The sequence below is a fragment of the Vicia villosa genome, linkage group LG3, assembly GCF_029867415.1.
Source record: "Vicia villosa cultivar HV-30 ecotype Madison, WI linkage group LG3, Vvil1.0, whole genome shotgun sequence".
Taxonomy (NCBI): domain Eukaryota; kingdom Viridiplantae; phylum Streptophyta; class Magnoliopsida; order Fabales; family Fabaceae; genus Vicia; species Vicia villosa.
Window position 1 is genome coordinate 163,273,961 of NC_081182.1, and position 13,421 is coordinate 163,287,381.

The window sequence follows — 13,421 nt, forward strand, 5'->3', positions numbered from 1 at the left end:
GCCGCGAAGGCGTAACTTTTCCTCGTCTCGCGCCGCGTGTGGATGTTGGCGCCGCGTGCTGTGCTGTTTGGGATTTTTATTAAAGTTTAACGATGTATAACTTTTTAACCGTTAGTCTGTTTGATGTGTCGTTCGAACATAGTGAGGCTAATTCAGTGATCTATGCAATAAAATAGTGTTTGAGTTGTGACTCGAATTTAATTTAAACACTTGATCTAATTGGTTGTGGTGGTTTATATTGTTATTGCATTGGTTGATGATTATGATTGTTCAGTTGTTTGGTGTTGATGATTAGCATGCGGTATGTGATGCATGCATTTCATAATCATGTTGTGGGCTGTATCCCTTATGGTGGTGGGACAGCGGTAGCTAATTCCCATTGTGTGGAATTGGTGAGAGAAGTAGCCGAATCTTTATGGTGGTGGATCGGTGAGATGGGTTATCCCATGTTTGGTACCACATGCATTTAGTTGCATTGCATTAGGTTGTTGTGTATAATTGTAACATGAATGGAAGTTGTCCAATGTTATGATTTGTGTGTATTTTGGTATGAATGTTGCTATATTATCTGAATATAATTGATTTGGGTGAATAATATATGGATGAAGTCGTATTGTTTATATACCTATAACATTTGTTAATGCGAATGAAACTCACCCTTACTGTTGTTATTTTTCAGATTGAGGAGTAGCTTGCGTACTTGGTGAGGATTAGCTCGTCAAGTAGTTCGTTAGGGTCAGTTGGGTCAGTGTCATGCTCTGGTCGTGTAACACCGGGAACGTTATTTTAGAATTGGCTGATAGACTTCTGTTTTGTTTATGGTTTATGGTTGAATTACGAGTCTTCGACTCCAGATGTTTGATTATTCAGTTGTTAAGAATATTCCGCTGTGTTAACATGCTACCTGAATAATTTTTGGTTTATCGTTCCTTTATGGCATGACATGAATATTGTTTATTTTGTTGGCGTTGTAATACTCTTCTTCATGTTTTACTCTGATTTTAATGTTAATTTTTCCGCGGGGTTTAGAAGGGTGTTACAATAGTGGTATCAGAGCATAGTCGGTCGTTTGAGTCAGAGTCTTAGTGTCGGTTAATCCTTCGTATACGATTAGTGTAAAATTGACACTGTCGATACTTCTTGTTCTAATGAATATTGTCTGATATTTAGCAGAACAATGGCCGGAAGAGGGGGAAGAAATGACGACGCGATCGTTGAGGCTCTGGGCATGATTGCTGGTGTGTTGGGAGGGAATGCCAATGGAGCTGGTATTGGTGCTGACAGGCAGTTGAATAGCTTTCAGAGGAACAATCCTCCTTTGTTCAAAGGCACGCACGATCCCGAAGGTGCTCAGAAGTGGCTGAAGGAAATCGAAAGGATCTTCAGAGTGATCGATTGTGCTGAAAATCTGAAGGTGAGGTATGGGACTCACATGCTGTCTGAAGAAGCTGATGATTGGTGGATGGCTAGTAGAGATGAACTTGAATCTGCAGGTGTAGCGATCACTTGGGCGGTATTCAGGCGAGAATTCCTGAGGAGGTACTTTCCTGAGGATATTCGGGGCAGGAAAGAAGTTGAGTTTTTGGAGCTGACACAAGGTAATATGACGGTACCGGAGTATGCTTCAAAATTTGTTGAGCTGGCCAAATACTATGTTCACTATAACAATGATGAAGCGAGCGAATTTTCGAAGTGTGTTAAGTTCGAGAATGGTCTCCGTGATGAAATTAAGCAGGGAATCAGGTACCAAAGGATTCGTCGGTTTGCTGATCTGGTAGATTGTAGTAGAATCTACGAAGAGGACAACCTGAAGCTGAAGTCATCTCACTCCCGTGAGTTAGTTGACAAGAAAGGGAAGAAGCCTATGGACCGTGGTAAACCATATGGTAGAGGTAATTATAAAGCTGGAAGTTGGAAGAAGCCTAGTGGGGGAGACTCTAGTGCTCCTGTTAAGTGCTTTAAGTGTGGGGAGCCTGGACATCGTGTTCACGAGTGCAAAAGTGAGGAGAAGAAGTGCTACCGGTGTGGTAAAGCAGGCCACATTGCTGTTGACTGCAAGGGAAGGACTGTGACTTGTTATAACTGTGGTGAAGAGGGCCATATCAGTCCACAGTGTCCTAAGCCAAAGAAGAATCAAACTGGGGGTAAAGTTTTCGCTTTATCAGGTTCAGAGACTACTCCGGAAGATCGATTGATTAAAGGTACGTGTTTTATCCATGGCACTCCTTTAATTGCAATAATAGATACTGGAGCAACTCACTCGTTTATTTCATTGGATTGTGCTAAACGTTTGAACTTGGAAATATCTGATATTCGTGGAAGTATGATCATTGACACTCCTGCGTCGGGTTCAGTGACTACTTCGTTTGCCTGTTTGAACTGTCCAATTGATATTTTTGGTAGAGAGTTCGGAATGGATTTAGTATGCCTTCCGTTGGAACAACTTGATGTCATCCTGGGTATGAATTGGTTGCAATTTAATCGGGTTCATATCAACTGTTTCACGAAGACAGTTATTTTTCCTGAAGATGTCAGAGTCGAGGATTTAGCAATGACTGCTAGACAAGTGGATGAAGCCATGAAGGGCGGGGCCGCCGTGTTTATGTTGGTTGCATCCATGGAAGTGAAGAAGAAAGCGGTGAGTAGTGATTTACCAGTAGTATGTGAATTTCCAGAAGTTTTTCCAGAAGATGTAAGAGAGTTACCGCCAGAGAGGGAGGTAGAATTTGCTATTGAGTTAGTCCCTGGGACTAGTCCGGTGTCGATGGCGCCGTATCGTATGTCGGCATCTGAATTAGCAGAATTGAAGAGTCAACTGGAAGAGTTACTGGAAAAAGAATTCATTCGTCCTAGTGTGTCGCCGTGGGGTGCGCCGGTGTTGTTGGTAAAGAAGAAAGAAGGCTCTATGAGACTGTGTGTGGATTATAGACAGCTGAATAAAGTTACTATCAAGAATCGGTATCCATTACCGAGGATTGATGATTTAATGGATCAACTGGTCGGTGCGAGTGTGTTTAGCAAAATTGACTTGAGGTCGGGATATCATCAGATTCGGGTGAAGACGGACGATATTCAGAAAACAGCATTTAGAACCAGGTATGGTCATTACGAATATACAGTGATGCCATTTGGAGTAACTAATGCACCGGGAGTTTTCATGGAATATATGAATAGGATCTTCCATCCTTATTTGGATCAGTTTGTGGTGGTATTTATCGATGACATTCTAATATATTCTAAGAGTGAAGAAGAACATGCAGAGCATCTGAGAGTGGTATTAGAACTACTGAAGGAAAAGAAACTTTATGCGAAACTGTCAAAGTGTGAGTTCTGGCTAAGTGAAGTAAGCTTTCTTGGGCATGTAATTTCTAAAGATGGTATTGCCGTTGACCCAACGAAAGTAGAAGCAGTGTCTCAATGGGAAGCTCCGAAGTCAGTTTCCGAAATCCGTAGTTTCCTTGGTCTTGCGGGTTACTATAGAAAGTTCATTGAAGGTTTCTCGAAGTTAGCGTTACCGTTAACTAAGTTGACTAGGAAGGGTCAAGCATTCATCTGGGATTCGAAATGTGAAGAAGGATTTCAAGAGTTGAAAAGGAGATTGACTAGTGCACCGATCTTGATTTTGCCGAATCCGGCGGAATCTTTTGTTGTTTATTGTGATGCTTCGTTGTCAGGATTAGGAGGTGTACTGATGCAGAATCAACAGGTAGTCGCTTATGCGTCGAGACAACTCAAGGTGCATGAGAGAAACTATCCGACTCATGACTTAGAGTTGGCAGCAGTGGTATTTGTGTTGAAGTTGTGGAGGCATTACCTATATGGTTCAAGATTTGAAGTGTTTAGTGACCACAAGAGCCTGAAGTATCTATTTGATCAAAAAGAGCTGAATATGAGGCAAAGGAGATGGTTAGAGTTCCTCAAGGATTATGATTTTGGGCTGAATTACCATCCGGGTAAAGCAAACGTGGTTGCCGATGCGTTGAGTAGGAAGTCCTTGCATATGTCTATGCTTATGGCGAGAGAATTGGATTTAATTGAACAATTCCGAGATTTGAGTTTAGTATGCGAAGACACTCCTGTCAGTGTTAAGTTGGGCATGCTGAAGTTGACTAGTGGCATTCTGGAAGAGATTCGAGAGGGTCAGAAAGTTGATGTAGAGTTAGTGGATAAATTGACTCTAATTAACCAAGGCAAGGGAGGTGAATTCAGAATCGGCGAGAATGGTATTATAAGGTTTGGTAATCGTGTTTGTGTTCCTAATGTTTCTGAATTGAGGAAGAGTATTCTCGAAGAAGGACATCGTAGTGGATTGAGTATACATCCTGGTGCGACCAAGATGTATCATGATTTGAAGAAGCTGTTTTGGTGGCCTGGAATGAAGAAAGAAATAGCTGAATTCGTCTATGCTTGTTTAACTTGTCAGAAGTCGAAGGTTGAGCATCAGAAACCATATGGAGCTATGCAACCGTTATTTATTCCGGAATGGAAGTGGGATAGTATATCTATGGATTTTGTTTCTGGATTGCCGAGAACGGTGAAGAACTATGAAGCCATTTGGGTCATAGTGGATAGGTTGACTAAGTCTGCTCACTTTATACCAATGAGAATGGATTACTCAATGGAGAAGCTGGCTCAATTGTACATTGAGAAGATAGTGAGTTTACATGGTATTCCTTCGAGTATCGTGTCAGATAGAGATCCAAGGTTTACATCCAAATTTTGGGAAGGGTTGCAGAAGGCTTTGGGTACTAAGCTGAGATTGAGTTCTGCTTATCATCCGCAGACGGACGGACAGACAGAAAGAACTATCCAATCGCTAGAGGATTTATTGCGTGCTTGTGTGTTGGAAAGAGGTGGTACTTGGGATAGTTATCTACCCTTGATCGAATTTACCTACAATAATAGTTTTCACTCGAGCATTGGTATGGCTCCGTTTGAAGCTTTGTATGGTCGGAGATGTAGAACGCCTTTATGTTGGTATGAATCTGGCGAAAGTGCGGTGATTGGACCAGAGATTGTTCAAGAAACGACAGAAAAGATTAAGATGATTCAGGAGAAGATGAAGGCTTCTCAGAGTCGTCAGAAGAGTTATCATGACAAGAGACGGAGAACTCTTGAGTTTCAAGAAGGAGATCACGTGTTTATGAGAGTTACACCTATGACTGGTATCGGACGAGCTCTAAAGTCAAGGAAATTAACTCCGCGTTTTATTTGTCCGTTTCAGATTTCAGAAAGAGTGGGAGAGGTGGCGTATCGCATTGCGTTACCACCGACACTTGCGAATCTGCATGATGTATTCCATGTGTCGCAGTTGAGGAAATACATTGCTGATCCGTCACATGTTATCCAAGTGGATGATGTACAGGTAAAGGATAATCTGACAGTTGAAGCTTTGCCTACGAGGATTGAAGATCGGAAGGTGAAACAATTGCGTGGCAAGGAGATAGCGTTGGTCAGAGTAGCTTGGGGAGGACCAGCCGGTGGAAATGTTACATGGGAATTGGAGAGCCAGATGAAGGACTCCTACCCAGAACTCTTTGCCTAAGGTATGTTTTCGAGGACGAAAACTTTTCTAGTGGGGGAGAGTTGTAACACCCCATAAAATTCTTTATTTAATTTAATTAATTTTTTATTAAATATTAGAATTAAGTGGAATTATTTGGGAATAGGGATGAAATAAGGCTAATGGGCCAGTGTTGTAAGTAGCAGTTGGGAGGTGTATCAGTTGCAAAGCCCTTTTTCTAAAATAAAGTTATATTTTCATAAAAATAGAAAAGAGGAGTATTTCTGTGAAAAAAGAACCAAAAGGGAGCAGAGGAGATTGAACGTGAAATTGGGAGAAGAGCAAGTGCGAAGAGGAAGAGCATTCAAGAATTCGACATCGAGGTAAGGGGGGATTCTTCTCATTAACCTCTATTATGGGTTGTATGAATAATTCGATGGAATTTGTATGTTAGGATTTCGAATTGGATTATATGTCGGGTTGGGGTTTTGGGGTTTATAGAACTTTGATTCAATTTAGGTTGTGAATGAGGATTGGTGATGAACAATGATGTTAAACATGATTAGAAGTATGTGTAAACGTGCATTTTATGTCGTATGTGTGGTTTATTCTGCTGAAATTCGTGCTGGTATGATTTGAGAGTATTTGGGAGGCATAGAATGCTGTTTTCTGCAGGTTGGGATTTCTGAAATCACCGGTTCGCGCCGCGTGCACAGGGTGGCGCCGCGAACAGGTGGACTGAATGGCAAGATGTTTTGATACGCACAGGTCGCGCCGCGTACCTGTGTTGGCGCCGCGAAGGCGTAACTTTTTCCTCGCGTCGCGCCGCGTGTAGGTGTTGGCGCCGCGAAGGCGTAACTTTTCCTCGTCTCGCGCCGCGTGTGGATGTTGGCGCCACGTGCTGTGCTGTTTGGGATTTTTATTAAAGTTTAACGATGTATAACTTTTTAACCGTTAGTCTGTTTGATGTGTCGTTCGAACATAGTGAGGCTAATTCAGTGATCTATGCAATAAAATAGTGTTTGAGTTGTGACTCGAATTTAATTTAAACACTTGATCTAATTGGTTGTGGTGGTTTATATTGTTATTGCATTGGTTGATGATTATGATTGTTCAGTTGTTTGGTGTTGATGATTAGCATGCGGTATGTGATGCATGCATTTCATAATCATGTTGTGGGCTGTATCCCTTATGGTGGTGGGACAGCGGTAGCTAATTCCCATTGTGTGGAATTGGTGAGAGAAGTAGCCGAATCTTTATGGTGGTGGATCGGTGAGATGGGTTATCCCATGTTTGGTACCACATGCATTTAGTTGCATTGCATTAGGTTGTTGTGTATAATTGTAACATGAATGGAAGTTGTCCAATGTTATGATTTGTGTGTATTTTGGTATGAATGTTGCTATATTATCTGAATATAATTGATTTGGGTGAATAATATATGGATGAAGTCGTATTGTTTATATACCTATAACATTTGTTAATGCGAATGAAACTCACCCTTACTGTTGTTATTTTTCAGATTGAGGAGTAGCTTGCGTACTTGGTGAGGATTAGCTCGTCAAGTAGTTCGTTAGGGTCAGTTGGGTCAGTGTCATGCTCTGGTCGTGTAACACCGGGAACGTTATTTTAGAATTGTCTGATAGACTTCTGTTTTGTTTATGGTTTATGGTTGAATTACGAGTCTTCGACTCCAGATGTTTGATTATTCAGTTGTTAAGAATATTCCGCTGTGTTAACATGCTACCTGAATAATTTTTGGTTTATCGTTCCTTTATGGCATGACATGAATATTGTTTATTTTGTTGGCGTTGTAATACTCTTCTTCATGTTTTACTCTGATTTTAATGTTAATTTTTCCGCGGGGTTTAGAAGGGTGTTACAAATCGCACGGATTACAATGGTTTTCCACTTAGTCCGCAACTAAGTCTTCCAGAGTCTTCTGATCACACACTGATCACTCCAGGAACAACTGCTTAGATACCCTCTAAGACTTTTCTAGAGTCTACTGATCAACACGATCACTCTAGTTACTTACAACTTAATGTAATCAATTCTAAGAGTTTACAAATGCTTCTTAAAAGCGATAATCACAACTGTGATATTTCTCTTAACGTTTAAGCTTAATCTCACTAAAATATTACAACAGCAATGTAGTGAGCTTTGATGAAGATGAAGATTCTGAGTTTTGATTTGAACAGAGTTTCAGCAAGTTGATATTCACAGAATAGATGTAGAATTCGTTAACCTTGCTTCTCATCAGAACTTCATATTTATAGGCGTTGGAGAAGATGACCGTTGAATGCATTTAATGCTTTGCGTGTTCCGTACAGCATCGCATTTAATGTTATACGCTTTTGTCAACTACCTCGAGCCTTGTTCACGCTGTGTCTACTGACGTAGCCTTTAATAGCTTTTAACGTTCCTTTTGTCAGTCAGCGTAGCTTGCCACTTGTACTTTCTTCTGATCTGATGTTTGTGAATACAACGTTTGAATATCATCAGAGTCAAACAGCTTGGTGCATAGCATCTTCTGATCTTCTGACCTTGAAGTGCTTCTGAGCGTGATACCATCTTCTGAGCTTCAGTGCTTCTGATCTCATGTTCTTCTGATGCTTCCATAGACCCATGTTCTGATTCTGCTTCGACCATCTTCTGATGTCTTGCCAGACCATGTTCTGATGTTGCATGCTGAACCCTTTGAGACAAAGCTTCTGAGCGCTGAATTATGCGTACTCTTTATATATTTCCTGAAAGGGAAATTGCATTGGATTAGAGTACCATATTATCTTAAGCAAAATTCATATTATTGTTATCATCAAAACTAAGATAATTGATCAGAACAAATCTTGTTCTAACAATCTCCCCCTTTTTGATGATGACAAAAACATATATAAATGATATGAATTTGCGATCAGAAAGAATAGAAGGCAAAAGACAAATTACACAGCTATAGCATAAGCATATGAATATGTCTCCCCCTGAGATTAACAATCTCCCCCTGAGATAAATAATCTCCCCCTGAAATAAATACTCGAAGAACTTTAATAAAAGACTTCCCTGATTATTTCGGTAGAGACGATCATATAAGCTTCTGACTTTAGAGAATTCATAGCTTCTGACTTCTGCTTCCATAGGACAGCTTCAGAACTAGAATTTCCTTAGATCCTTAGAACACTCACAGCTTCTGATTCCTGCTTCCATCTAGGACAGCTTCAGAACTTGAATTTCTTTGATCTTCTGAACATTCACAGCTTCTGATTTCTGCTTCCATTCAGGACAGCTTCAGAACTTGAATTTCTTTGATCTTCTGAACATTCACAGCTTCTGATTTCTGCTTCCATTCGGGACAGCTTCAGAACTTGAGTTTTCTGGATCTTTAGAACATTCGCAGCTTCTGATTTCTGCTTCCCTCGGATAGCTTCAGAGCTTTGAATTTCTACCAACATCACTTCATGCTAGATTTGTATCAGAACATTGTTGAATGTACCAGAGCATCATCTGAGCATCTCTACATCCTGAAATGTTACAGAACAAAAACTAAACGACAAAAGTCAGCATGAACGAGTTAGAACATAAAATGTATGTTTGAACACATTATATGAATCAGAGCCATATAGGCTGAAATAATGTATCAGAGCAAATAATGTATCAGAGCCATAACATTATATGTATCAGAGCAAATAGAATTCTGTCAGAACAAATAGACAAATATGGATCAAATTCTATTATCAGTGCTTCTGATTCATTCTTCTTTCTTGCTTCTGATTTCTGAAGCTTGACAGCACTCAGCTTGCTTCAGTTTCCATGGTTTTGCTTCTTGTGTTTGCTTTGAAGATTCTCTTCAATATACCTGCAAAACACTTAAACCATATAGAACTTGCAGTTCTTGTTAGTAAGAGTGTGGGAGCTTTACCCAGCAACTGATAGATTTAATCAAATCATTTATCATTTATCTTTCTCCCCCTTTTTGTCATAACATCAAAAAGAATATTTCAAAAGAATTCAGATGCATAAAACGACAAATAGAATGAAACACACGGAGAAAGAAGATGATTTCATTGAAGTGCAAACAGCAGGTACAGAAGTACATGAAGATACGAAAGATCAGATGCACAAAGACAGATGCAACGAGAAGAAAGAAACAACACAGACTCAATCTAAGATGGCCCTAGTCTTGACAAGATCTTGGTCAGCATCTCTTGAACCATATTGTTGTGTCCTTCTTGCCTCACCATGAAAGCGCTATACTGATCATTGAGTGAGCTTTGCTCATCCTGTCTCTTCTGAATTTCTTCTAGAGTCCTTGCAAGACGAGAAGATTCACCAGAAGAAGCTTCACCGCTTTCAACCACAGGAATGGCATGTTGATCTGCAGCTTCCATAGATAGATCATTTGCAGGGATTTCCTCAACAGGAACAGTTTTGGCAACATGATCTTCAGCATCTGCTTCTTGCATAGAAGCATCTCCATATTCTGCAGCAGGAATTTCCGAGTCTCCATTCTCAAGTGCCTGAAGAATGGCAGCTAGATTCCTGGGAGCAGAAGGACCTTCAACTACTGGTGGGTCAACAACTTCTGGGATGACCAAGTTTGGATCTTTCTCAGACGGGTTTTCCCTCAGATAGTCAAAGAGAGTCTTGAAATCTCCTAGCAGAACAGGATAGTCAGGAATAAAGATAACCATATCCCTGCATGGATTTGCTTCCATTTCAGCAGCCAGTCTTAATACTTCCACTTCATCCACAAAGGGCTTTTCCTCAGCAGCAACACAATTTCTGAGAGGATGGTAGTATATACCATTATCTTCCTCCAGAAGGTAACCAGGGTAACCAGGGGCAGCAGCCACTAGTCTTTTCTGTACTCCCATTGCTTCTACTTGAAAATCCTTGCGAAATCTTCTCCAGAGATTTCTTGTAGAAACATCATCCAGACCATTTAGGAATGCATCCTTCAGAAGGTCTAGACTGCTAATCACCTCAAGTCTGAAAAGTTCCAGGTAGGTATAGGGTTCAGGTTCAGGCGGATTGAAGGTGAATTTGTAGTCAGGATAGAGAAGACAGTAAGGTTCGGATTTTTCGGTAGGTAAGGGATGGGATATAGAAGTTGGAGGTACGGTGGATGAGGAAGAAGGGATATTTGAGAGAATGATTGATGAGGATGGAATATCAGAAATGATAGATTGAGACGAGGATGGAGTGTTTGTAAAGGGAATTGGTGAGAGAGATTTATCAGAAGGAGTTGGGGGAAGAATACTTAAAGGTGTGGGGTTTAGAATGGGAGAGGAGAAAGATGATGGAGAAGGATTTGGTAAGGTGAAGTTTACTTTTGGTTCAGATGGAGGTGATTGGAAAGATGGTTTAGGGACGGAAGGAGGTGGAGTAAAGACCTTTCTGGAGAATTGTACAGAAGAAGAAGAAGATCTGGTTCTGCGAAAGGAATCTCTGATCCTTTTATCTCTTCGTTCTTTAGAGTCCACCTTGTCAGGATCATAGGTGACCCTCAACTTCTTGGCTCTCTCAGCCTCATCTTCTTGTGCTTTTCTTTTTAGCCTTGCCTGTCGTTCCTTCTTATCCTTCTTCAGAATATCATCTTTGGATGGGAGTACTCTGCCACGGATCCACGCAGGATCAACGTCTGATTGCTTCCTAACACAATCTTCCAAGTAAAGCTTGATAACATGATCAAGTTCTTTATGAAACAAGGAGATGAATCCTTCAACAGCAATTCTTCTTGACAGAATGTCAGGAAAGCTTGTGCACACGAAAGGTACATTCTTAATGAGTTCCAGTCTGAACAAATCAACACCATTGAAGATGGGACCTTGAATTACTCCAAGAGAATGCGATGCATTGCGATTTCTGATAGAGTCCACAACTCTGCTTTCAATCAGAATGTCTGAAATCATTCTTCCGAAAGGAATGGTTGTTCTTGGAATATGAGGGTACTTCGCCCTTTCATCTTCTCTTGATTCAAAGATAGATGTTTTCAGATTCTCAAACAGAATATGAGAGATGTTGATCTCTATCTTTTTGCCAATGCAGAAAAGAGTGTACTTGTGAGTCGGACTGATGTAGGAGGAGAAGAGCATCCTTTTTCTATGGTGAAGAGAACCCAGAATAATCTCAGCCCATACTTTATAGAAAGGCCTTAAGGTGCCTGTGTTATGAGAATCAATTCCAAAAACCGTAGAGATTAGTTTTTCAACTGGAGTCCAGTCAACTGTATTGGGTTGAAGACCAGACCAACCTTCTTCATCATCAAGATTGTACAGCTTCCTGATGAGCTTCTCAGTGATAACCACTTCATGCCCTAGCACAAATGAAATGATGGCAGTTGGTGTAACCGTTGCGTGTACCCAAAAATCCTTCACAAGTTCAGGATAAATTGGACCAGCCAATCTATCAAGATAATTAGACCATCCTTGCTCAAAGATTCTTGCATCACACTGAAAGCCATTAGCTTTAAGGTTGTTGATGTCCACAGCAGTTTCACATAAAACCTCCAAGTCCTTCGTGGGTATCAAGCAAGTTTTCAAAGGAGCATCTTTATAACTTCGTAGACGGATTTGTGAAGAAGTAGGTCTCTCTTTTGAGGAAGATGAGAAAGAGGAAGAGTACATGATGATAATGCTTTGAGATCAAAACAGAAAACTAGGGTTTGAAGGGAAATGCAACGAAGTGAATGCACAAAATAGAGAGAAAGAGAGAAAAAGAGGGAATGAAGATGAAGCGGGTTAATTAAAAGATTTAAAAAAAAGAAATCATTATGCATTTAATGAGAAATGACATTAGGAGAGAGAACACAGTAAATGAAATGATTTAATACAGTTACCTAGGTCGGCGTCTTTTCAACTGCACGCTTTGTGCTAACCGTACAGACACGTGTTCATCATCAGATAATAGATGACAGCTGTAAATTTCAGAATAGACTTTACGCCTTCAGATTCTGATCACTACTTCTGATCTGATCAAGTTTCTCTTTTGGAAACACTCCTTCTGAAGTGTGCTGATATAAATCTGAATGAACTTCTGATCCATTACCTCTGATATACACAGCTTCTGGAGGTTCACTTCTTTGTTCTGCAGCTTCTGATAAGACAAAACTGTATCTGCAGAAATTCTTAAGCTCTTTGTTTCATCAGAAACAAGTTTATCATCAAAACAAATGTTTATTGATTCGTTCACAATCAATGTTTCAATGTTGTATATTCTGTAGCATTTAGATCATTCAGAATAATCAAGAAAGAAGCATCAATGCTTTAGAGACAAACAATACCGATGGTTCCAAGACTAATAAACTCCTTTTCTGATTTCCTACGAACATAGTTTCTTCAACAGATTTAAGAACCAGAACTTGGAAGATAATCTTTCTTCCCTTCAAGTGTTGAGATCAACTTGAGTCCAGGAGACATGTCATGTTGACTTTTATCTTCTTTGTCACCAAGAGAATCTGCAAAAGAAATAGTCTTTTTCTTTGGTACCCACATTTTCTTGGGTCCTTTCTTGTTAGATTTTCTCAAGTTCTGATTGAACTTGGGTTTCACATTGTAAGCAATAGGAGGAACAGCATGATAATTTTTAATGTGAGTTTCATGATATTTCCTAGGTTGTGTCACATGCCTTTTGGTGTGTGTTATGTGAAAACTTTGAGCATGTGAAGTGTGCCTAATATCATGGGAGTGGCCATACTTGAACTGATCATACAATGGCTTGTATGTGATTTTCATTTCATCAACAGGTTCAAGTTTGTATGGGGTTTCACCCTCAAAACCAATGCCTACTCTTTTGTTTCCAGACACAGCATATATCATAGAAGCTAGCTGACTTCTGCCAATACTTCTAGACAAGAACTTCCTGAAACTTAAATCATATTCTTTCAGAATATGGTTTAGACTGGGAATGGATTTTTCTGAAT